This window comes from Apium graveolens, chromosome 5 (genome assembly GCF_009905375.1).
Source record: "Apium graveolens cultivar Ventura chromosome 5, ASM990537v1, whole genome shotgun sequence".
In the NCBI taxonomy this organism is placed as follows: Eukaryota; Viridiplantae; Streptophyta; class Magnoliopsida; order Apiales; family Apiaceae; genus Apium; species Apium graveolens.
In genome coordinates this window covers 135,685,369-135,709,974 of record NC_133651.1, presented here as the reverse complement: position 1 = coordinate 135,709,974, position 24,606 = coordinate 135,685,369, and the positions used below count along the sequence as shown (strand labels likewise).

General features: G+C 35.1%; 1 non-coding gene across 1 annotated transcript; it reads right to left on the bottom strand.

Annotated features, from left to right (window-relative positions):
- Positions 1–24,071: 24,071 nt before the first annotated feature.
- On the bottom strand, positions 24,072–24,178 carry LOC141662467 (small nucleolar RNA R71). Its single transcript, XR_012550583.1, has one exon. It is a non-coding gene; the product is annotated as a small nucleolar RNA R71 (small nucleolar RNA).
- Positions 24,179–24,606: the final 428 nt, after the last annotated feature.

The following is a 24,606-nucleotide window of genomic DNA, read 5'->3' as shown; positions in this document are numbered from 1 at the left end:
ATTTGAATCTAACGGTCTTATTCACTTGATTAAAAAGATACATAAATGGGGATAACCAAACCAACCAAAAAAAAAGAAATACCAAATTATACTCCATTTCGGTTATTATATTATAGTATAGATTTACAAAAATATATGCAACCATTTTTATAACCTTGCAACTTGAAATTATAAAAAAAATGTAAAAATACGCTCTGTAAATTGCAACCATATTTGCAACATAAAATGCAATCTGAAATACAACTTAAAATTGTTGCACAATTTACACTAAATTGCAACCTATTATGCAACATCGTATTTTTGCAAATATTTTCAAATTAAAATAGAATTTTGGTAAATCTTTTGAGAAGTTAGTAAAATTGCAAATTATAAAAAGTAGTATTTTTGGTAAATTCCCTAAATTTTTGGGGTCGTTTACTTATTGAAAATATTTTCAGTTTGTTTTTTCAAATTTTCACAATTTTTTATTTTTAAGAAAAATATTGAACAATGAAAAAAAATCAAATTAATTTAACCAAAAAAAGTTGAAAACATTTACGAATGCTTCTCAATTTAAAATATATAATTAATTTATGTAATCAATGAACAATTGTCATTAATGTTATTATCAACAAAAATTATATTATAAAAACTTATTTTTAAATAAATTAATTATTTTAGTATAGTTTTAAATATTTGTATTATATATCATCTTTTATATACTATCAATATATTCCTAATATTTGCTAACATTAAACTTTTAAATTACCATTTTTATCCTTTTAAACAAACTTTCAAGTCATGTTCTTTTTGGTCCATAAAAAAATATTTGGAGCATCCATTTTGACGATGAGTCAACCCTAATAGATAAATCAATGTATTTTGAATATAGTTTATTGGACTATCCATGATATGGAGCAACCCCTTTTTTTAAACTTGATTACATTGTTAAATAAATTTTCCATAATCGATCATTGCTGTCAAACTCAAATTCACAGTTACTACATTCAAATATAGAAATATATGCATACAATAATAATCATCGTTTATGGAAAAAAACTATATGTAATAGATTTTTATTTACAGTCACGATCTTCGTTATTAATTCTGATGGACAGAGGGTTTAAGTTTTTACACGATAGACGTCTTTTTTTATTTTAATGTAAAATCTCCATTTATGAAAGCATTCTAGGTGTTTACAGGTCGTAAGTCATGGATCGTTCTCTCCTTATGTTACTGATATCTACTTCTTTTTTCCTTATATTTTGATTGTTGTTTTATAGTTTCAAAAAAACAGCCAAATAATGCATCTCACAAATCATTATTTGATGATAGCCCAACGTCAAATTTCATATTGAGAACAGAGATCCCAGTATTTAGACTAATCGAATATAAATATGTTATTTTTCAGTTCTCGCTATACAAATGTGTTTTACTTCTATTTTCATTGTTATTTTTTGTAGTTTCAAAAATACAGCCAAACAATGCATCTCATAAATCAGTCTTCCTATCTGCAGTAGGTTAGAAGAGACTGTCTCTAGGATCATTATCTCCTTCTACACAAAAAGGTTGGTTAGACAATTGATCTCTGATATTATGAGATGTGTTATTAATTTATGTTTATGATTTAATGTATGTCTAACCATTTTTTCGTTAATCCAATCAAGGAATTCTTCAGGTTTGTCTAACGATTTTTAGGTATATGACGGAATAACATGTATTTTTTAGTTATTTTATATTGAATTTTTTTACCATGAATAAACAATGATCAAGCTGGTGATTAGACATCGTGTAATGAATATTGGTTACGGAACTGACAAAATTATTCATGAAAATTTCAAATTTTGATATCATGCAGTAGCCATCATATAATTCTCTTCTACACAGCTCGAACAAGGAAATGCCTCTGAAATTGAATAATGATAATACAGGAATGCAGCAAACTAGGACGGGATTCTCTACATCGACATGTATCATGCAGTCAAACGCCTGTATCTATTACAATCCAGATGGACTCACGTAACTCGGTACTTTTCCTATATGCTTTTGCTGAATTAATTAATTTATCAAGGAAAATCAGGATTAAAGTAACTTTATGATTTATTTATTACATGCTTTTGCTGATATTATGATTAAGAGGTAATTTTATGATTTGTTGATATAATAACATTTGAGAGGTAGAATATCATTTTATATTAATTTCTTACGTATTTTTTGTGCATAGCAGAATCGTTGTGTAATGCTTGTACTCAGTTCCTATGTCTGATCTAAAAACTCTACCTCTAGGATTCTTATGGAGGATGTTCACCATTTCAAAATGAAGATGAAAAATGAGAAGTTGTTTTTAAGTCTTCTCATCTTTTATACATGTTAATGGACTTAATTCCCTGACTCTACAACAGACTTCAAACTTTAATTTCATATTTTGATTCTTTATATTTATTCAATATTCTGACTTCATGATTTATGTACTTCATTGTTAATATAATTTATGTGTTTCTTTTTCATGTTGAGTTATGTTACCTCGTTTACATATTACGTTAAATTATATTTTACAAAGACTCTAATGAAAGATAATATATATATATATAAGTTAGAACCTCGAATATGATCCTTAAGGATCTGGTCTTGGGTTGTGATCCCAGGGATAAAGCGTGTAACCTCTGGAGAACCAGCCACATATAAAAAAAACCATACATCTAAGCGATTCCAGATTCCTAGTCATGGGTCTTCGAGTCATAATAAGATGCCCCCATAGGTTCGGATTGAATGTATTAATGCCTGGAATTATAGTTTTGAGTAGAGGTGAGCAAACAAAAATTAACCGGACAAAAAAAACTGAAAAATCGCACCAAAAAAAATCGAAACCCACAAAAATCGAAACTAACCGTAACCAGACGAACCGAACAATGGAACGATTTGGTAACGGTTACAATTTTATCCTAAAACCGGATCGAAAAACAGAACTGTTTATATAATATTATATTTTTTTATAATAATATTATATATTTATATATAATATATTATTTATTATATAAATACTAATATAGTTAACTATAATCAACAAATTAACAGATTGTGTTATTTACTGCTTTTCTTAATTTTCAGTAAATGGAAGCCGAAGTGGTACTAGTACCTTGTGTCGATTTTATTTCTATTATATGCACAATCAGTATTATTCTGGTCTTTAATTCTAAAGTAAATTATATACTCTCTTATATCTTTATAATAATAGAAGTTGTACCATCATAATTATTTTTTTTGTTATAATATTTTTAATTTTATTAAATTCGCACAATACTTTTTAATTAGGTTAAAAGCCGAAGAAAATCGAAATCGGTAAGCGGTTAACTAAACAGAAAATGGGTAAAAAATGAACCAACATACATAATTTGGTAACGACTTTCAATAAAAAATGAGTCGAACCGAACCGTGAAGACCCTAACTTAATAGCTTTGAGGTAGGTTTTGATGATATTGGTATTGTGATGTGACTCGGGGGTAGAGATCATAAATCTTTTGTTATAACTTTGATACTTTGTCTTGATTATTTTTAGAGACGCGAAAATATGTGAACCTGGAGATCGATTCTCCTTAACTGTAATTTTTTTTTCAGATCATTAACTGTGATCTTTATATGATCTTAATAGTGGGTGATAAGTGATGTGATCCTAAGATTGCATCATATATGTCCTCGAATTACATAAATCGCGATGAGTTCAATTAGGAACTCGTATCAATATATTTTCAATGACTAAGCCTAATGTAGAGGTGGACCCATTTTCAAATGAATTTATTTAAGACTCACGTTAAAAGTGGCAAAACATTTGTAATATTGTTTTTGTAGAAATATATATTTTCAACAAATAATAACATAAAAATTAGAAGGGTGTTGCCCTTGATAACACAATTTCGAGTAATAAGGTCCAAATTAAAAAGTATAGGAATCTATTACATATGTAATACAACAACTAGGGGGTTCAATGAGTAAATTAATTCATATGACTATTATGCCCCTACATTTATACCTATTTAATATTTATTTCACACTCTCGTTTCTTGTTCTTTTTCTGATCCAAGACCATGGCTGAGTTCCATTTCAGCTCTAGTTCCTTGATTCAAGCTTGAATGTTGATTTTGTGTCAATAAAAGTCGAAACCCTTAAACCCTTTTTCGAGTTTATGCTCGGGTTTGGGTGTTGGGTTCGGTTTTGATGAAGATGAATGTGTTGGTGATGATTCTTAAGAAGAAAATAGGTGGTTTTTCGTAGGAACCCCTCGATTTGAGAGCACCACCGAGAACCGCCGCCACCAGCGATGAACTCCGGTGAGTCGGTAGTGAGCTGTGATGCCATGACTGAGCTCTAAAAATTTAAACCCATTTATTTGAATGATTGCATGTTAGTTTAAAAGAAATTTTGATTTTTTTGTGATTTTTGAATCTTTGTTTTTGGTTCGAATAAGGGGTTAAATTTGGTTTTTGATTTGAGATTATGCATGTTGATTTCGAATGGTTGCATGCTAGTTAAATGATGCTCGAATAATATGATTTTCGAATTCTTGTTTTAGTTCGAATTTTGTGTTAAATATTGAAGTTTGGTTCGAATTAATATGTTATGACTCGAATAGCTAGGAAATTGATATGGGATAGACTGCATTTGCTTAGCCAATAATTTTAGTAACTTTAAAAAATCCAATTATTGTTCAATTCGGTTGTGAATTCAAGTTTTTGGTAATAATTGGATATCAATATGTGATTTTGTGATTTATAAGGTGAAATTGAATTTCATGCAATAGTTTTGACTCGGTATGTTAAGTCGTTTGTTCATAATCATTTAAAGTGGAGTTGCATGTTATGTGCTAAGTGCTAGGAAGTGATTAAGTGTAATTTATTATGATTGATTATTGTGGTTGATTGTTGTTTTCAAAACAGGGATAGCGTATTTACGAATACGTCATGCCCAATTTTTGAGAGAAATGATAGATATGTATAAGTAATATCGACGAAATGTCTCAGCGAGACTTGAAAATAGATTAATCATGCTTGACTATGTGATTACGTGCTTATTTTCTATGTGTAGAATATTGCCGAATCGATAGTATAAAGTGTATATAGGTGCTAACCTATTATGTGTTATGCGTGGTGTAAGTATAATTAGAAAAGTGAATAATATGATTGGGGTAGAAAGTTAGACGTTCTGAGAAATATCGGGAATTGATAAGGTTTATAATTAGGGTTCGTTTTGTATTGTAGATTTGGAAAGCGAAGGCATTCGTTCTAGGAAAGGAAAAGAAGCTCTAGGTGGTAGTAGCTCAGTTTCAGTAAAACAGGAAAGCTTGTGAGGCAAGTAACTCTGATTTCTTAATACTTATGATTTGATCACAGAGAATTGATATGATATATATTGATAGAATAGATGATCTTATTCATACAGTTGATGAATATGAATTGATAAACCTTTTTGTTTAATACCTTGTTTACCTAGATCATTATAACAGTAAACATGACGCTTGTCAATGTATTGTTTCTTAAGAACCATCTTGTTAATGACTCTGATAATACCTATATTTAATGATTGCTCATTTCCTCAACTTACGTTTCCTCGTTTCAATTGCTTACTTCCCCTTGAATCCTTGAATTGAACCTAAGAATGATTTTCGACTTGAAAGAGTCCAAATGATTTCAAATACTGGTAATGTTAAAAATAATTTAGTTAACACTTATGTGTTTTACAATATAAAGGTTTTTCTAATGAATTCCTAAAGATTGAATAAAGACGTTAGAGGCTAGTGAGACTAGTCTAGTCACTTAGGAGGCTAGTTGGGCTAGTCCAGTATATAGGCTGAAATAATGTCATAGGTACCTTAATGACCGGAGGGAGGTCAGTACGGGCTAATCACCCGTATTATAATTAAAAGATGGTTAAGTCCAATCAAAAAAGGGTTCTTCGTTGTTTAAAATGATGAAAAAGGTTTTATTGTATAATAAGAACTATCTCTTGAATTGTAATTTGAATTTGACTCATAATAATTTGAAACTGTCGTTTATTGACTCAAACATCTTGGAATTTTTGAAATCCATTGAGAACCCTATTATTTGATCCTGAAACTGATTAATTATCACATGAACCTCAAATCCCTTGAATCCTTATCCTGGGATCCTTTCCTAGATATATTGTAATATTGCCACCTAGTTTATTAAAATTTTGAATGTCGTTATTGTTTTGATATTAGAACTGTATAATAGTTACTTGTTGGGCCGTTTAGTTAATTTATTTGTGTTGAGCTAACCTTGACAATTAAGCAAGAAGTTGGCCAGACTTAGCCGCACCGCTCGGAAGAGTGTTCCTGGTGGTCCCTATCGTACCGTCAGATTTTAGGTGCCATATCATGTAGATGTTGTGTGAGGAAGCGTCGATAATTGATGGAAACTGTAATAGCTGGATCAGATACTTTTGGGTTATCTGCCGATTCCAAGTCGGAATCGAATACTTTGGATTTATTTAAAATAAGGGTTGTATTCATAATATTCTGGTTGGTAGTTGTAATCTTGTCTCACACTTTATCATGTTTAGATCCTAGTAGTTTTCGAGGTTTATTATATTTCTGCTGCTATATTATATTAGTTTATTAGTGTTGTGGGTCATCATTCCTAACCCCGAGTTTTAGGGCATCACAAGTTGGTATTAGAGCTACAGGATTTAGTCCCTGAGACAAGTTAGGATAAAAGGGTACTAAGGGTCATTAAATATTACGAGAGTGTTCGACTCATATAGAGTTGAGTTAGACTATTAGGTATAGTCTAAGTAAGTGTAGGTTGAGAAAGTAATTAGAGTTAGGGCATCAAGTTAGTTGAAGGTTTGATTTAACCCTAATGTTGTTTCTTGGTTGCTGTTTTATATTTTATTTCAGGATTATGATAGTGGTAGTGATGTTGGTTCGACCCCTCCTGAAAGCCCTCTCGGTTCTTCCGAGGATACCCTTCTACCTGCATCTGGAGTGCCCCAATACATTAGTTCATATACCGAGGAGGATCCATCTGAGGACAATGTTGCCCCTATGCCTGTATCCCCTATGATGCCAGTACCTAAGTCGTCAGTTGTTAGGGCAGATTCCCCAGCTCCTATGCTCGAGTCCCCAACTCCCGATAGGATTCTTGTTGTGCCAGTACCTGCCCATGTTAGTGATGATTTGGCTCAGGACCGTGACTTTATGTTTGCTCGTATACCTGAGTTGAGATCTTTGGTAGATAGGTTGGCTCGAGGGTCTAGGCTGCAGATGTTGGTGCCTGAGCCCGAGTGGCGTGTTCGTATCGAGATGGTTGAGCAGGTTACCTGTAGACGTTTGGATGAGGGTCCTTCCTGCAGTGATGCTGATGTCGAGGTCCGCAGAGTTCATAAGCTGTTGTAATGAATGCTGTCAGTGTTGAGGGAGGTTCTTGACCGCCATGGTTATTTGTGGTTATTAGTTCAGACGGGACTTCTGATAGGGCCCATATTATGTTGCTGTTGTTATTTCTCAGCTCTAGTAGGTTTGGGATGCTTGGTCAGATGTCAGATTCCCCTTATATTATATTGTGATCTAGTTCTTAGTGTTGGTTGTATCAGTAGTAGCTAGGTGGAAGTTAGGGGTAGATAGGGGGATATATTCCAATTTTTTCTTTGTTTAATCATGTTCTGTTATTATACTTTATTTTCAGAACTTGTTGTACTTGAACTATTTATCTATGTACCTTTGTTTCCTTATTGTGGTTCTTTAAAATTCATAAACAATTTGCATAACCTGTTTACCTAGCATTCTTGTTTAACACCTTTGTGATAACCAACTTCTTGTCATGTGAGAACCCTATCCGGTAAGCGAATTATGTAGTAATAGGATTGCATGTGCAAATGGGTAAAACTTAAAAAGTGTTATAACCCGCTAATCATTAAGAGTTACTGTCGCTAAACATGTCATGCTATCTGATAAGTGGCATTTTATACCACTTAGAACGTCTTAAAATAGCTTAAATTGGTGTCTTGAAATCTGAAAGGCATATGTCATAGCCTATTCGTTTATTCGAGGATTTAACTCAACTCAAATAAGAATGTAATAAGTAAATAGTGGATCTATCATCAGAGAGATCTCACAAAGTAACATCTGTCAAAGGATAAAGAAACCTGCAGACTTGAAGATTCACTGGAAGAAGTTCAAGAATTTGATCATGCCTCAGTGATATAAATCAAGATCGTGGATTTAATCAAGTGACAGAGATCTCGTCAGGGTATCATTTATTACAAGGATTTAATCAGAGTATCAAAGTCAAGACATGAAGAAACGTCACGGAAGTTAGTCACTCATGAACCAGACAGTACATCGAGTGTCAGCATTGAAGTGGCGGAATTGATTCATAAGTCTCAGTGATTTTCAGAAGATTGTCAGAAGAATGGATGCTGCTCAGGGTTAGTATTAATTCTCTATTAATTAATTAAGTCATATAATTTAATTAAGAAAATAAATTATATCTGCAAAGATTAATTTATTGATTAATTGAATTAAATTGATTAATTAATTTAGAATTAATATTGAGGATTTACAAGATTTTAATTGGTTTAAAATCTGCTTAAATTCAAAACAAGACAATTCATTTGAACTAGTATGACAATCGGTATGACAATTGATAGTCATACCGAAAGTCATGCCAATACATTTAATTGTCTTATTAGAATTTCTGTTTAGATTAAAATCTGTTATTAATTCAGCAAGACAATTTATTTGAACTAATATGACAATCGGTATGACAATCAATAGTCATACCGAAAGTCTTGCTAGTTCATTTTGATTGTCTTGCTAGTTGTAAATATTGTCATACCGAAAGTCTTGCTGGCCAAAGAGATTGTCATGCCAGTACATTTTTCAGTTCGGTGTTTGATAAAAGCAGCAGAAGACTTTTGTTGATCAACACTTACAGAATCCAATCAAACAGAACACACAAGAGAAAAAGGAGCAGAAAACAAAAGCATAACATTTTATTTTTCATCTGCTTTTCTTCAAGATTAAATTTCTAGATTGTAAAGTTAAATCCAATCAACTAGAAATATTTATCTTGTTCTTGTGTATCAATCTAGCGGATTAAAATCCCTAGAACTTAATCTCAAATCGCATTTAGCATTTGATCTTTTAATTACAAAAATAGAAAAAGTTCATGTCGAATTTATTCTAGATTTGTAATAATTGATTTGAGATTAATCCCTTGTAACTGATACCGTAGTTGTAACACCTTTCAAGTTTAATAAAAGTTTTATTTAACTTGAATTTTGTTTCACAATTTTATTCCGCATTTTATTCGATTAAACGGTATTGTTTGCATTCAACCCCCCTTCTACAAATAAATTGGGACCTAACAATTGGTATCAGAGCCTTCTGATTAACGTACAAATCTAGATCCTAGACTTTTGTGTTTCTTTCACTTCTTGAATTTTTTATTCACTCAAAAAATTCATAATGACTACACAAAAAGTTGGAACCGTTAAAATTCCACTTTTCGATAAAGAAAATTATGTTATGTGGAAGAAGAAGATGCTACTGTTTTTACAGGTTGCTAATCCCAAATATTTGCAAGTGTTGAAGAAGGGTCCAAAAATTCCTATGGTTATTGAACCAGAGATAATAGAAAATGATGTGGTGATCACCAAAGCGAGAACTTATGTGAAGGATCCTGAGGACTTCTCTCCTGCTGAAATAGAAGAAGCCTCCCTGGATGCTAGCCTTCAATTAATCTTAGTAGATTCCCTTAATCCCCTGATGAATAGACATGTGATGAATTGTAAAGATTCCAAACATATCTGGGAAACTATTGAGATTATTAATGAAGGCACAGAGGAAGTTAGGGAGAACAAACTAGAAATCCTAACCTCTGAGTATGAATACTTTAAATCCAATCCAGGGGAAGGAATCACTGAAGTGTTTCAGAGGTACAATGCATTGATCAACAACCTGAACATTAATGGTAAATACTATTCCATCAGGGAGGTCAACAAAAAGTTCCTTTTAACACTGCCAACTCATCTCAAACATAGAATCACTGCCATAAGAGAAGCAAGAGATCTGAGTGAGATTTCTTTGGAAAGGCTCTATGGTGTGTTAAAGACTTACGAGTTGGAGCAGATTCAGCAGAAGGAAGTTTACGGGAAAGGAAGAGTGGTCAGCACGTCTACTGCTCTAGTAGCTGATGAACAACAACAACAACCACAATATCAACAACAATCTCAACAGTCAGAAAGAATGGTACAGTCTTCCAAGGTTGAAGATAATGTGATAGTAGCAGAATTTGATTCTCCTACTACAAATCAATCAGGAGATGATTATTATTCCTTGGAAGAACTGGAGCAATTGGAGGATGAGTCAATGGCCCTGATTATCAAGAGATTCTCAAATGTCAGATTCAAAAGGAATCCCAAGTTCAAGTACAAGTCCAACTACAACAGATTCCAGAAAGGTGGATCTTCATCCTCTAACACCAGCAGTGGTGGGTATAAAACAGGGATGGTTGATCGAAGCACCATTCGATGCTTCAACTGTAATGAGTTGGGACACTTTGCCACAGAATGCAGGAAGCCAAAACAAGCTAGGAAGAACTCTTACAATTCTAATCAGAAGAGTAAATCTGAAAGGGCTTACCTGGCAAAGGGAAGAAGCTGGGATGATACTGACAGTGAAGATGAAGAAGTTGGGAATCTTGCTCTCATGGCTAGTGATACAAGCACCTCATCGTCAAGAAAAGAGGTAAAATTTACTGATGCTGAATTAGTTTATCATCTAGGAGGTTCCTTAGATTGTGCTCGTCGTGATAATGAATTGTTAAATCAACAAATCAAAGACCTTGAGAAAGAGGTCAATGAATTAAGACTTGTACACATTAATCAAGATAAATTAAAAGATCAAGTGTCTTTTCTAGAGAATAGAGTTGACTGTTATAGAAAACTTGAAACTATTCTTAAAGACAAGATCACTGGTCTTGAGGCTAAGGTTAAAGCTTACTTTAATTCTTGTTCGAAGTCCAAAGAGTTTTATAATAAGCAAGCTGTTAATCAAACATCTGGTATAGGTTATGATTACAATGCTGCTATTGGAAAATTAGGCATAAACTCCCCTCCTCATGTCTGTGCTAAAGGCAGGGAAGTACCACATGTGCTTAAGGGTGTTGATGAACCCCTCTATAAAGAATCAATTGCTGAACCATTTGATAAGACCTCTTTTATTATTCAAGAAGAAATCCGTGCTGAAGATAATGCTAATGGGAAAGTTGTCTCCAAGTCAAGTGTGTCAAAAGTTCCAGTCAAGGTTGTGAAAGCAACTGAGACTAACTCAGACACACATGAGTTGGATAACAAAAATGCCATGTCTACCATGCATAAGTTGCCTATTGTTAATCCTTCTCATAAAGCATGTGGTGTTCCTGATTGTATGTCTTGTGCTTTTAATCTGATGTTTGCTTATTTTAATGGTAAGCATGTTTCTAATGATAAGACTACTCCTCGTCAGCATGTGAATAATAGAAAGCATGATAGGTCTAAGACTGCTAGTCCTCCTAAAGCTAGAAAGGAGATATTTGTGCCTAAGCCTAAACAGAAATTTGTCAAGGCTGTTCACAAGGTCAAATGTTCAGTCATTGAGAACGTTGAGAATATTAAAATTAAGAATGTTGTTTTGCCTGATAAAGGCCAATTTTACAAGTATGCCGGACCCAGCCAAGCTTGGGTTCCGAAGAAGGTCTAATCCATTTGTATTGCAGGGCATTAAACAGGTACAACCGGTAGTGTGGATTCTTGACAGCGGATCGTCAAGACATATGACCGGAGATAGAGCCCTGCTATCAAATGTGGTTGAGAAAGCTGGCCCAGTGGTTACCTTTGGAGATAACAGCAAAGGTTTAACGGAGGGATATGGCTGTTTGCTAGCTGGAAATGTTATCATTGAAAATGTATATGTTGTGCAAGGACTTGAACACAATCTGCTTAGCATTAGTCAGTTCTGTGACAACGGCTACAATGTTTTATTCGACAAGCTGAAGTGTCAGATTCTGCACAAGAAAAGTGAAAAACCCTCCTTAATGGGAATCCGGAAAGGAAATCTGTTCGTAGCTGACATGAACTCTGGAAGCAATCTTGAAGTCAATTGTTTCTATGCAAAGGCATCGTCAGATGAGAGTTGGCTATGGCACAAGAGACTTTCTCATCTCAATTTCAAAACAATGAATTCTCTTGTCAAAAGAGAATTGGTAAGAGGTCTGCCTCAGCTGGAATTCTCTCCAGAAGGACTATGTGAGGCTTGCCAGAAAGGAAAGTCAAAGAAAGCAAGTCACAAAGGCACTGACACATCTTCCATAACTGGTGTTCTGCAATTATTGCACATGGATTTATTTGGTCCAGTTAATATCCTTTCAATGTTAAAGAAGTGTTACTGTCTTGTGATAGTTGATGACTATTCCAAGTATACGTGGGTTTTATTTCTTCACTCTAAGGATGAAACACCACAAGTTGTGATTGATCATATCAAGATGATTGAGTTAGATTCTAACGTCCCTGTTAGAGCAATAAGGTCAGATAATGGGACAGAATTCAAGAATGCACTTCTCAATGGATTCTGTACAGACAAAGGGATTACCAGACAATTTTCAGCTCCTAGAACCCCTCAGCAAAATGGAGTGGTAGAAAGGAAGAATCGTACATTGATTGAAGCTGCAAGAACGATGTTAAGTGAATCAGGTCTTCCAATGTACTTTTGGGCTGAAGCTGTCAATACTGCATGTTATACTCAGAATCGAACTCTAATCAACAAAGACTTCATGAAAACTCCTTATGAGATTTTGAATGAACAGAAACCTTCTATCAAATACTTTCATGTATTTGGTGCCAGATGCTTCGTGCTCAAGGATGGAGATGATCGTCGTGGTAAGTTCGAGGCAAAGGCATATGAGGGTATTTTTGTTGGATATGGAAGAAGTTCATATAGAGTGTATATCATTGATCAACACAAAGTAACTGAAAGTGTCAATGTTACATTTGATGACACTAAACTCCCTAGTATCCAAACTGAAGATCCTTCTGAGAAACTGAAGTTTGATGATACGTCAGATTCAGAATCAGAACATGGTCAAGAACCTGAGGTTGTTGCTGGTGAAGAACCTGTTAATCATGATGATACTCAAGGTAATAGTGATGGAAACTTTGGCAACAATGAAGATACCACTGCTACTGACGGAGAATCTTCAAGTCAACATGGCAACAACTCAGGGGGAGATACTGAAGGATCATCTAGTAGGACACAACATCACAATGAATTTCAAGGCGAATCATCAAGATCAAATCTTCCAAGACAGACTGTCTGGAATAAAGCTCACCCTTTTGAGTTGATTATTGGTGATCCAGATGTTGGAGTCAGAACTAGACGTGCTACTCAAAATGAGTGTCTGTTCTTAGGATTTCTTTCTGAGATGGAACCTAAGAAAATTGAAGAAGCACTGACTGATCCAGATTGGGTGATTGCTATGCAAGATGAACTCAATCAGTTTGAAAGTCAACAAGTCTGGAAACTGGTACCTAGGCCTGTACACAAGAAAGTTGTTGGTACTAGGTGGGTATTCAGGAATAAACTAGATGAAGATGGTGTGGTTACAAGAAACAAGGCAAGACTGGTAGCTAAAGGGTATTCTCAAGCTGAAGGCATTGATTATGATGAAACCTATGCTCCAGTGGCTAGACTTGAGGCCATCAGGATATTTCTGGCATTCGCAGCATTTTCAAACTTTAAAGTTTATCAAATGGATGTCAAGAGTGCCTTTCTGAATGGGAAGCTGGATGAAGAGGTGTATGTAGAGCAACCTCCTGGCTTTGAAGATCCAGATCATTTGCATTTTGTCTACTTTCTTTTCAAGGCAATCTATGGTTTCAAACAGTCTCCAAGAAAATGGTATGACACTCTCTCTGAATTTCTTATTGAAAATAGCTTTGTTAGAGGTGTCATAGACAAAACTCTCTTTTCTAAAAAACATAAGAATGATACTATATTAGTCCAAGTCTATGTGGATGATATAATATTTGGGTCTACTAATGATAATCTCTGTAAGAGATTTGCTAAGTTAATGCACAGCAAGTTTGAAATGAGCATGATGGGAGAGCTGAAGTTCTTCCTTGGATTACAAGTAAATCAAAGGTTAGATGGAACATTTATTTGTCAATCCAAGTATCTCAAGGAACTCCTCAAAAAGTACAATCTAGAGGACTCTGCATCAGCAAGGACTCCATCAACTACAGCTGTCAAGCTTGGACCATGTGAAAACTCCATTAAGGTAGATGTCACAAGCTACAGAGGTATGATTGGCTCGTTACTCTATCTTACTGCAAGTAGACCAGATATTATGTATGCTACATGCTTATGTGCAAGGTTCCAAGCGGATCCTAGAGATATTCATCTCATTGCTGTTAAACGAATCTTAAGATATCTTAAGGGAACACCAAATTTAGGTATTTGGTACCCTAAAGAATCTGGTTTTAACCTTGTCGGATATACAGATTCAGATTATGCAGGAAGTGTTGTTGATAGGAAAAGCACCTCAGGGAGTTGTCAATTCCTAGGTAGCAGACTAGTCTCATGGTACAGCAAGAAACAACAAACAGTTTCCAACTCAACGGCCGAGGCTGAATATATTGTTGCTGGAAGCTGCTGTGCTCAGATCTTGTGGATTAGGAACCAACTACGAGACTATGGCTCTGTATTGAATAAAATTCCTATTTTATGTGACAATACAAGTGCAATAGCCATCACCAACAACCCTGTGCAGCACTCGAGGACAAAGCACATTGATATCAGGTATCATTTTATTAGAGAGCACGTCATGAATGGTACTGTTGAACTATTTTTTGTTCCAACAGAAGAACAAATAGCAGATATTTTCACTAAACCACTTGACGAATCCACATTTACCAGATTAGTTGGTAAATTGGGCATGTTGAATAGTTTTAGTGATTAATTTGGTTAATATCTGGGATCTGTTCTTGAATGAATTTTTCATAAATGAAAAATTCATTTGCAAATTTATTTTATCATTTTATCATATTTCTTGCTTATTTCTATGTAATTTATATTATCTTATCTGTTTTTATTTTCCCTACTTGTTAATTTAAAATATCTCAGAATATTTTATTTTCTCTAAAAATATTTTTCTATGAATTTTATTTTCTAAAATTCAATAGAAATCTATTTTTAGAATAAAAATAATAAATTCTGATATATTGTCTTTGTTTCTGTAAATATTATAGGTCTGTATTTCAGTTTTACTATTTTGTAAATATTTTCTGATATTTTTACTAAGTTATATAAGTCTTTATTCCAGTACATATTTATATATGTGTGTTTCTGTGTTTAAAGCTGATATGACAATCGGCAAGACAATTGAAATTGTCTTGCTGAAAGTCATTTCAGTTTAAATTTTGTTTATTATGTTATTCAGTACAGTTTTATACTGGCAAGACAATCGGTATGACTATCAATTGTCTTGCCAGTTATAAACCTTATATATAATTATTTTCCTTTTATTATTATACTGGTATGACAATCGGTATGACTATCAGATTGTCATACCAGTTATAATTTTAGTATTTATTCTTTTATTTGTTTTCTTTCTTTTTACCTGGTATGACAATCGGTATGACAATCCCGGATTGTCATACCAGTTATACTACTTAATCGTTTATGTGTGTTTTTATTTTCATTCAGTTTCTCTCTTTTCAAATTCCAACAGTTATCTTTTCTCTCTTCTCTCTCTTCGATCAAAATCAAACTAAACTGCCATTTGATTCTCCTTTGCTCGAGTTCTTACTCAGCATACCAATTCATCACTCTGTGATATATACATACAAGTATATATATACAGAGGTGTTGTTGGATTTTTGTTAAAAAAAAAACAAAAACAAATCAAAATTAGTTTCTGTTTTTTATTTTATTTATTTATTTTGGTTATTTTTAAATTTTAATTTTAATTTCTGATTTGTGTCTTTTGGGTTTTTCAACTGTGTTTGTGAGTTAAGGATTTTAACGAGATACATTCCTGTCTAAATTTTTCGATTATAATTAATTTAATTCGAATTATTGAATTAATTTAATTAATTCGAATTTTCTTAATATTATTCTTAAAATTCTGAAAGTGTGTGTCTTATTATTATTTTAAATGGCTCTCAATTTCCAAATTGTCGCGCATAATCAGGTTGGTTATTTTAATCCGGAAAAATGTGATGTTGAAAAATTTAAGCCTTGGATTAGATTTTTAAATGACCATTCGATTGTTAGCTCTGCTATAAAATCAAATGTGATTTTAAATGTCGATCTTCTTAGACTGATTTGCACAACCTCTACTGTGGCCGATGATTCAAAATCTTTTTCATTCACCGTCGCAAACACACAGTATGTAGTTGATGAAACAGTCGTCAATCGTGCGTTAAATTTTCCACTAGACAATTTATGTAATTTACCCTCTGAAAATGATATCACAAATTTTTTCCATGCTATTCACTATCAGGGGGTGATCAATTTAACCAAACTTTCTAAATCCAATTTGGTGTCTGAATGGGATATTTTCTTCGATATACTTTCCAAAGTGTTTGCCAACTGCACAAAATTCAATTTTCATAACATCACTTCCACTCTGCAGTATATTGGTCTTGCGGTTGTTTTCAATCAAAGGATCAATTTTGGCAAACTACTTTTTCCCATTCTCTTGAGATGTCTAACTTCTGCTTTACGTGATCAGTCTACAAATCGTAGGGTATCATGTTACTATGCTCGTTTTCTCATGCTTATAGCAGATCATCTTCTCACACCTGAACACAAAGCCCTTTTTGCTAACTCTACAGTAACCGAACCCCCTCCAGTTAGCAAAAAGATTTATACTTGCCAAGACACAACCTTCAAATTCATGCAAGTTCCAGTACTTGTATCTGCTTTCATGGCCACTTATATTCCTTTACCTATTTTCAATCTTCCCGGTCATGAACAGCAACCTCAACCTCCAGTGGTTCAAGCCACCCAGGCTCCTCCAACATCAGATGCTCTTCCATTACAGGTAGTAATTCCTCACTCTCACTCCCTTCCTACTTCTGTTGAAGGACCCCCAGTGGTTGATAGGGCTGACCATGAAGTTGTAGAACCACAGCTTCAATCCCAGGTCATAGAGCCAAACACAAAGTCACATTCTATCTCAACCTCTCCCCCACTGTCTAAAATGTTACCCAGAAGATTACTAGGAAGTAGTGCATTGTTAAATATGAGTGAACCCTCAGCTCTGCCTCCTCCTAAGAAAAGAAGAACATATACTGAGGCATCTGAAAGCCCATCCTTGTCCTCCCAACAGGACATGGACTTTGAAATGGCCAATGAACAGTTACTAGAGGCATTCTCTCAACAGGATGCATCTATTGAAATTCGCCATAGGGCCATGGCATCTTGTACTGAGTCAAGCACAATTCCATTACTCACAATGGAACCATACACTTCCCCAGATCATACTCAGGACACAGAGCGAGGAGTGCACGTAGAGTCGGTTACAGTGCCTGCCATAGTTACGGCAGAAGAGCAGTCACATGCTTCAGAGGGAAAATCTGACTCTCCGTCATCCTTAATAGAGTCATTTTCTCCCCTCCCAGATCAAACACCTCTGGCTCCCTCACGGGATTCTCCACTCGCAGATTTATCTGGAGAAAGTGGAGGGCAACTCGGTCAATCTATCCCTGAAGCAATTCAGACATCTATTTCACATGAAATGATAGGTTTGACTGAGGATCGGGACTCGCGAATTCCCATTGCACCACCACTGACCTCTCTTGAAGAGGCTAGGGTGATTTTTACTGCAGGTACAGAAAAACAGCAACAGGAAGACTCCTCACGAGCAATTATATTGAGAGAAACACAAGCACGTGAGGTGAGTGAACCAAACACGAGTGAAATTTAGGTGAGAGCACACACAGACACAGATACTCAAAACCTGTTAGCTCAAATTGCTGCTCTAAAAGAAGAACTTGCTAAAAGCCAAGCTGAAGCTCAAGCATTCAAAGCACAAGTGGTTGAACGGTCTTCTTCTTCCACCTCTGTCAACAATCAGCTGGCAATCATAAGGAATGACATCTCAGATCTCAAGACCACTGTAATACCAAAGCTCAATTCCATTCAGGACACTCCAACTTATCAGCTGATGACATATCCAACTTCTGCTCTCTACATACAAGAATGACTTCTCTTGAAGACCTCGTTGAGATGAATCATTCACTGGACTCCTCAAGATTTCTAAAGATAGAGACGGGCATGGAACATCTCAATGAAGGGATGAAGCACCTATATTTCATGATCAAGAATTCTCATTGCCCTAATGAAGAACAAAGAACTTATTTTGAAGGACCGTCTGGTGGAGGATCAGGCTCTGGAGGTGATGGAGGTTCCAAAGGAAGGTCAGAAGAGGATCCCTCAACTAAGGGGGAGAAGAAAGGGAGTAGTGCCAAAGGGAAGGAAAAAGATACCTCTGCTGGAGACAAAGGAATGGCTGATGATGTCTACTACAGTGGAGAACAGGATGACTTTGATACTCTGATTAAATTCAGATTAAATCCTTGTAATTAATGATACTCTGACGAGATCTCTGTCACTTGATTAAATCCACGATCTTGATTTATATCACTGAGGCATGATCAACTTCTTGAACTTCTTCCAGTGAATTACCTCCTCAAGTCTGTAGATGAACCTTGTTTCTGAATCCTTTGACAGATATTACTTTGCGAGACCTCTCTGACGGTCGATCCACTATTTATTTATTACATTCTTATTTGAGTTGAGTTGAATCCTCGAATATACAAATAGGCCTATGACATATGACTTACAATCTCCCCCTATTTGTTTGTTAGACAATAACACACAAATACCTAGAGGATAACTCAACTAACAAATAAGAAAAAGATATAAACATACATGCAAAGTAAATAGCAGAAAAGTTCTGGATGAGATTTAACATTTTCCAGATTCCAAGTAGATGTTCCTCTAGACTGAACATATCTTCAAGTAGTTCCATCTTCATTTGTACAACCACATTTCATGTTGAGAAGCCCATATCTCTTGCTTCTCCCCCTATGAGAATCAACTGATTAAAGAAGATCACCTTCGTTTTACCACCTCTCCCGTACAATAGGATCCGCAGATAAAAACCAATGGTACTCCCCTAACAGCTTCTTCCCTTACTAGGAAATCACCTTGTGTTTACCACCTCTCCCGTACAATAGGATCCGTAGTTACAAACAACAAAAGGGAAGAGTGCCAAAGGGAAGGAAAAAGATACCTCTGCTGGAGACAAAGGAAAGGCTGATGATGTCTACTACAGTGGAGAACAGGATGACTTTGATATTTTTAACATTCCTACTGAACCAGTTCAGGAAGATAAAGATGGGTTATTTGAAGCTGAAGAGGAAAGTGATTTTGGAGAATGGGAAGAAGAAGCTCAAGTGGATCCTCTGTTTGAGAAAGAATTTCAGAAGGAGCAGTCAGAGATGAAAAGAAAAGAAGCTGAACTCAAGAAGGTCTCTCAGATCATTGACATGAGGAAAGACATTCAAAGAACAGAAACTCTTCAAAAGCAACGTCTTCATGACATTAAGGCTCAAGAAAGGAGAAGAGATGTCAGACTGAAGATTGGTGAAAAATGGGATGAAGCTAGGAGAGTACTTGATATGCCTCAGCTGAGCACTAACAATGATAGGCAGTTCTTACATCTTCTTGACAAGCTGGAAATCTCAAATCCTAACAATGACATGTACATGAATGCTATCAAGACTGAAGTCTCAAGGATCACAGCTGCTTTTGATAGATCCCTAAATGAGATGAGCATTTTTGTATATTGTCAGAGTGAAGGATCTTTCAAGGTGTCACTTCATCTATTTGAGAATCGTTCTTTGTCAGAGATTTGGGTTCTTTTAAACAAAGTCAAAAGAAGCTCAGAATTGAATGAAGTTCTTCGAGAAAGGCTTAAAGAGTTTGCCAGCAGGGCTAGTCCTCAAGTGGTCAACAATCCTCATCAGGTGAGATTCTTTAAGTCTGATTGTCTTCAAATCTGTCAGCTAGATGTACAATCTCTTAAAGACTACTCAGCTAAGCATCTGGTCTGGATGGAACATCATTTAAGAACTGCTGGATACTCATCCATGTTGAAGACTCAAGCTGCTGATTTGATTCAAGCTTATTGTGAAAAGAATATTAAAAGGTACAATCAGATCAAGAATAAGCTGAAGTCAATTGGAGTTCAACCAGTCAGACCAGCAAGCTTCACTTCAGAAAAGGATCGTGTCTTTGACAAGGAATTGCTTCAAGATTTAGAAGAAGGTGAAGTCAGAAGAGAAGACAACTGAAGTCAATTAGCTCAAAACTCAATGTAATATGATTAGAGCTTTATGAATCAAGATAGTCTAATGTAGTTATATGTTCAGGCTAGAGGAACATCTATCTTGTATTCACTTGTAAATTTCATTTGGAATCTGGAAAATGTTAAATATAATCCAGAACTTTTCTGCTATTTACTTTACATTACTGTTTATATCTTTTTCTTATTTGTTAGTTGAGTTATCCTCTAGGTATTTGTTGTTATTGTCTAACAAGCAAATAGGGGGAGATTGAAAGGCATATGTCATAGCCTATTCGTTTATTCGAGGATTTAACTCAACTCAAATAAGAATGTAATAAGTAAATAGTGGATCTATCATCAGAGAGATCTCACAAAGTAACATCTGTCAAAGGATAAAGAAACCTGCAGACTTGAAGATTCACTGGAAGAAGTTCAAGAATTTGATCATGCCTCAGTGATATAAATCAAGATCGTGGATTTAATCAAGTGACAGAGATCTTGTCAGGGTATCATTTATTACAAGGATTTAATCAGAGTATCAAAGTCAAGACATGAAGAAACGTCACGGAAGTTAGTCACTCATGAACCAGACAGTACATCGAGTGTCAGCATTGAAGTGGCGGAATTGATTCATAAGTCTCAGTGATTTTCAGAAGATTGTCAGAAGAATGGATGCTGCTCAGGGTTAGTATTAATTCTCTATTAATTAATTAAGTCATATAATTTAATTAAGAAAATAAATTATATCTGCAAAGATTAATTTATTGATTAATTGAATTAAATTGATTAATTAATTTAGAATTAATATTGAGGATTTACAAGATTTTAATTGGTTTAAAATCTGCTTAAATTCAAAACAAGACAATTCATTTGAACTAGTATGACAATCGGTATGACAATTGATAGTCATACCGAAAGTCATGCCAATACATTTAATTGTCTTATTAGAATTTCTGTTTAGATTAAAATCTGTTATTAATTCAGCAAGACAATTTATTTGAACTAATATGACAATCGGTATGACAATCAATAGTCATACCGAAAGTCTTGCTAGTTCATTTTGATTGTCTTGCTAGTTGTAAATATTGTCATACCGAAAGTCTTGCTGGCCAAAGAGATTGTCATGCCAGTACATTTTTCAGTTCGGTGTTTGATAAAAGCAGCAGAAGACTTTTGTTGATCAACACTTACAGAATCCAATCAAACAGAACACACAAGAGAAAAAGGAGCAGAAAACAAAAGCATAACATTTTATTTTTCATCTGCTTTTCTTCAAGATTAAATTTCTAGATTGTAAAGTTAAATCCAATCAACTAGAAATATTTATCTTGTTCTTGTATATCAATCTAGCGGATTAAAATCCCTAGAACTTAATCTCAAATCGCATTTAGCATTTGATCTTTTAATTACAAAAATAGAAAAAGCTCATGTCGAATTTATTCTAGATTTGTAATAATTGATTTGAGATTAATCCCTTGTAACCGATACCGTAGTTGTAACACCTTTCAAGTTTAATAAAAGTTTTATTTAACTTGAATTTTGTTTCACAATTTTATTCCGCATTTTATTCGATTAAACGGTATTGTTTGCATTCAACCCCCCTTCTACAAACAAATTGGGACCTAACAAAATCAAGTATTTTGTGTATTTGATGCATTTTTCTAGTGTTTGTGCATTTCAGGGTATTAGTTGCATTTCGAGGGAGTAATCATCAAGGATAAGCCTTGGCAAGTGTTTAGCATTGAGAGAGGGAAGAGAAGAGCAGATTACAGCGAAGAAACGGAGCAAACTCAGAAAAAATCCAGTAGGGGTCTGAGCGCCCGCTCAGCTATGTTGAGCGGCTGCGCAGGAAGCTGAACGCCCGCTCAGCTATGCTGAGCGGTCGCGCAAGATCGGGAAAAAAGATAAATTATTTTAGACTTCTATTTCTGTTTGGCTTCCAACTTCTGTGTAATCTGAGTTTTATGGGACTTCTATATAAGTAAATTGAGAGACGTTTTCACTAGGTTGGATCATTGTATTAAGCGAGGAGAGAAGGAGATAAGGAAGAAGACCGTTTTAGCACACCGCAATGAAGAGGAAGCATATTTTCTTGTGATTCTTTATTTCGTTGTAACATTGGATGCTAGTTTTCTTTGCTTTGAACCTATTTACTCTTGTGACGTACTCTGGTTTAATATAATTAGTTTAGTTATTATTATCCTGTGTTTATTTATCATGTTTTCATATGAACCCATGATGACGATAAGTGCTATCATGGGCTAATCGTGATCATGGGGTCGTAACGGATTTACTATGGAATTCTTTAGTTAGTTGTTTAATATCTTAGTGTGTGATGATTGTATGATATCTAGTATTGGTTGTGCGTATTCGTCTTATGTGCGTCGCGAACATATAAGATAGGGTGTTAATCTCTTATGAAGGGACGGTGGATCTTGAGATTTAGAACTTGCCATGCTAGCATAGGTTCATGTATGATGTTGCATGATTAGTGGGTAACTCTAACCGTTTTATTCGCCTTGTGTAATCAAAAGGAATAACTTGTGCTTAAATCATTATGTTGTCAATTTCTGTAGACATATAGGGACTCAACATAATTGATGCCTATTCAACTTCTATCTTAATTTTGGATGTTTGGTAGAATGGTATTAGTACAAAGAAAGTTGGCTTTTATCAGTTTCGTGTTATTCGATTAATATCATCATTGTTGCATGCTAAGGGTAATAACAATGACTATTGAAGGAAGTAGTAATGAAGTTGTGATCTCATGAGTGTTTTAATATTGTTAATTCGAAGTGTTAATTAAGTGGTTAATTTTAGTAGTTAATTGTAGTTGATAATTAGTGAACAATTCTAAGTGTTAGTGTCTTAACATTGAGAAGTAAATATACATTGGTGAGTGAGTTTAATTGAACATAATTAGTCTGTGTCTCTGTGGGAACGAACTAGAAAGTATTATATATTACTTGCGAACGCGTATACTTGCATGTGTTATTAGCGCGTGTTTTCGCCCTAACAAGTTTTTGGCGCCGCTGCCGGGGACTCGGCGTATTTGTTTAGTTTATGTACTTACCATCATTGGTCGTTAGGACTCAGTGATTAAGACGTTTTTGTTACTTATTATTTCCGGTTGTGTTTCAGGTACTTTAGTGAGCGTTTATGCAAACTCGTTCTCGTACTCGCAAGAGGACTTTAGACACAGCTGAGGAGACAGACGAAGTTCTTGATATTCCGGAGAAGATAGATTTTGAAGATTCGGATTCAGGAAGTGAGCAGAAAGAACCAGTAATCATGGGTGATCGTATTGTTCCGGCCAATCCAGCTCTTATGGATTTTTCTCGACCTAAAATTGATGACATTCAGTCAAGCATTCTTCATCCGACTATTCAAGCTAACACTTTTGAAATCAAGCCGGGCACTATTCAGATGGTGCAGAATTCTGTTTCTTTCGGAGGAGCTGCGACTGAAGACCCCAACATGCACATAAGGAATTTTGTCGAGATCTATAGTACTTTCATATATAATGGCGTGACTGATGAGGCTATCAAGCTGAGGCTTTTCCCATTCTCACTGAGGGACAAAGCTAAGGACTGGTAACATTCTGAACCAGCTGGGTCCATCACTACTTGGCAAGATCTTGCATAAAAGTTTCTGGTGAAATTTTATCCAATGACAAAGACTGCTGCTATGAGGAGTGCTCTTACTCAGTTTGCGCAGCAACCTACAGAATCTATGTGCGAAGCTTGGGAACGCTACAAGGAAATATTGAGAAAGTGTCCACATCATGGAATGCCCGATTGGATGGTGATCACTGGTTTCTATAATGGTTTGGGGGCCCAATCTCGGCCCATGCTCGATGCAGCAGCTGGAGGCGCCTTGTGGGCCAAAAGCTATACTGAGGCTTATAATCTTATCGAGACTATGGCTGCAAATGAGCATCGAAACCCAACTCAGAAGATGATGCCTGGGAAGGTAGCAGGTACTCTGGAAGTCGATGCAGCCACCGCTATTGCAACGCAGCTCCAAGCACTGTCTATGAAGGTCGATTCTCTAGCTACCAATGGAGTCAGTCAATTAGCTATGGTTTGCGAGCTTTATGCAGGTTCTCATGCTACGAATCAGTGTTCTCCTGTCAGCGAATCTGTTCAGTATGTGAACAATTATCAGTGACAACAGCAGCCTGTGCCAGCTACTTATCATCCTAACAATAGAAATCATC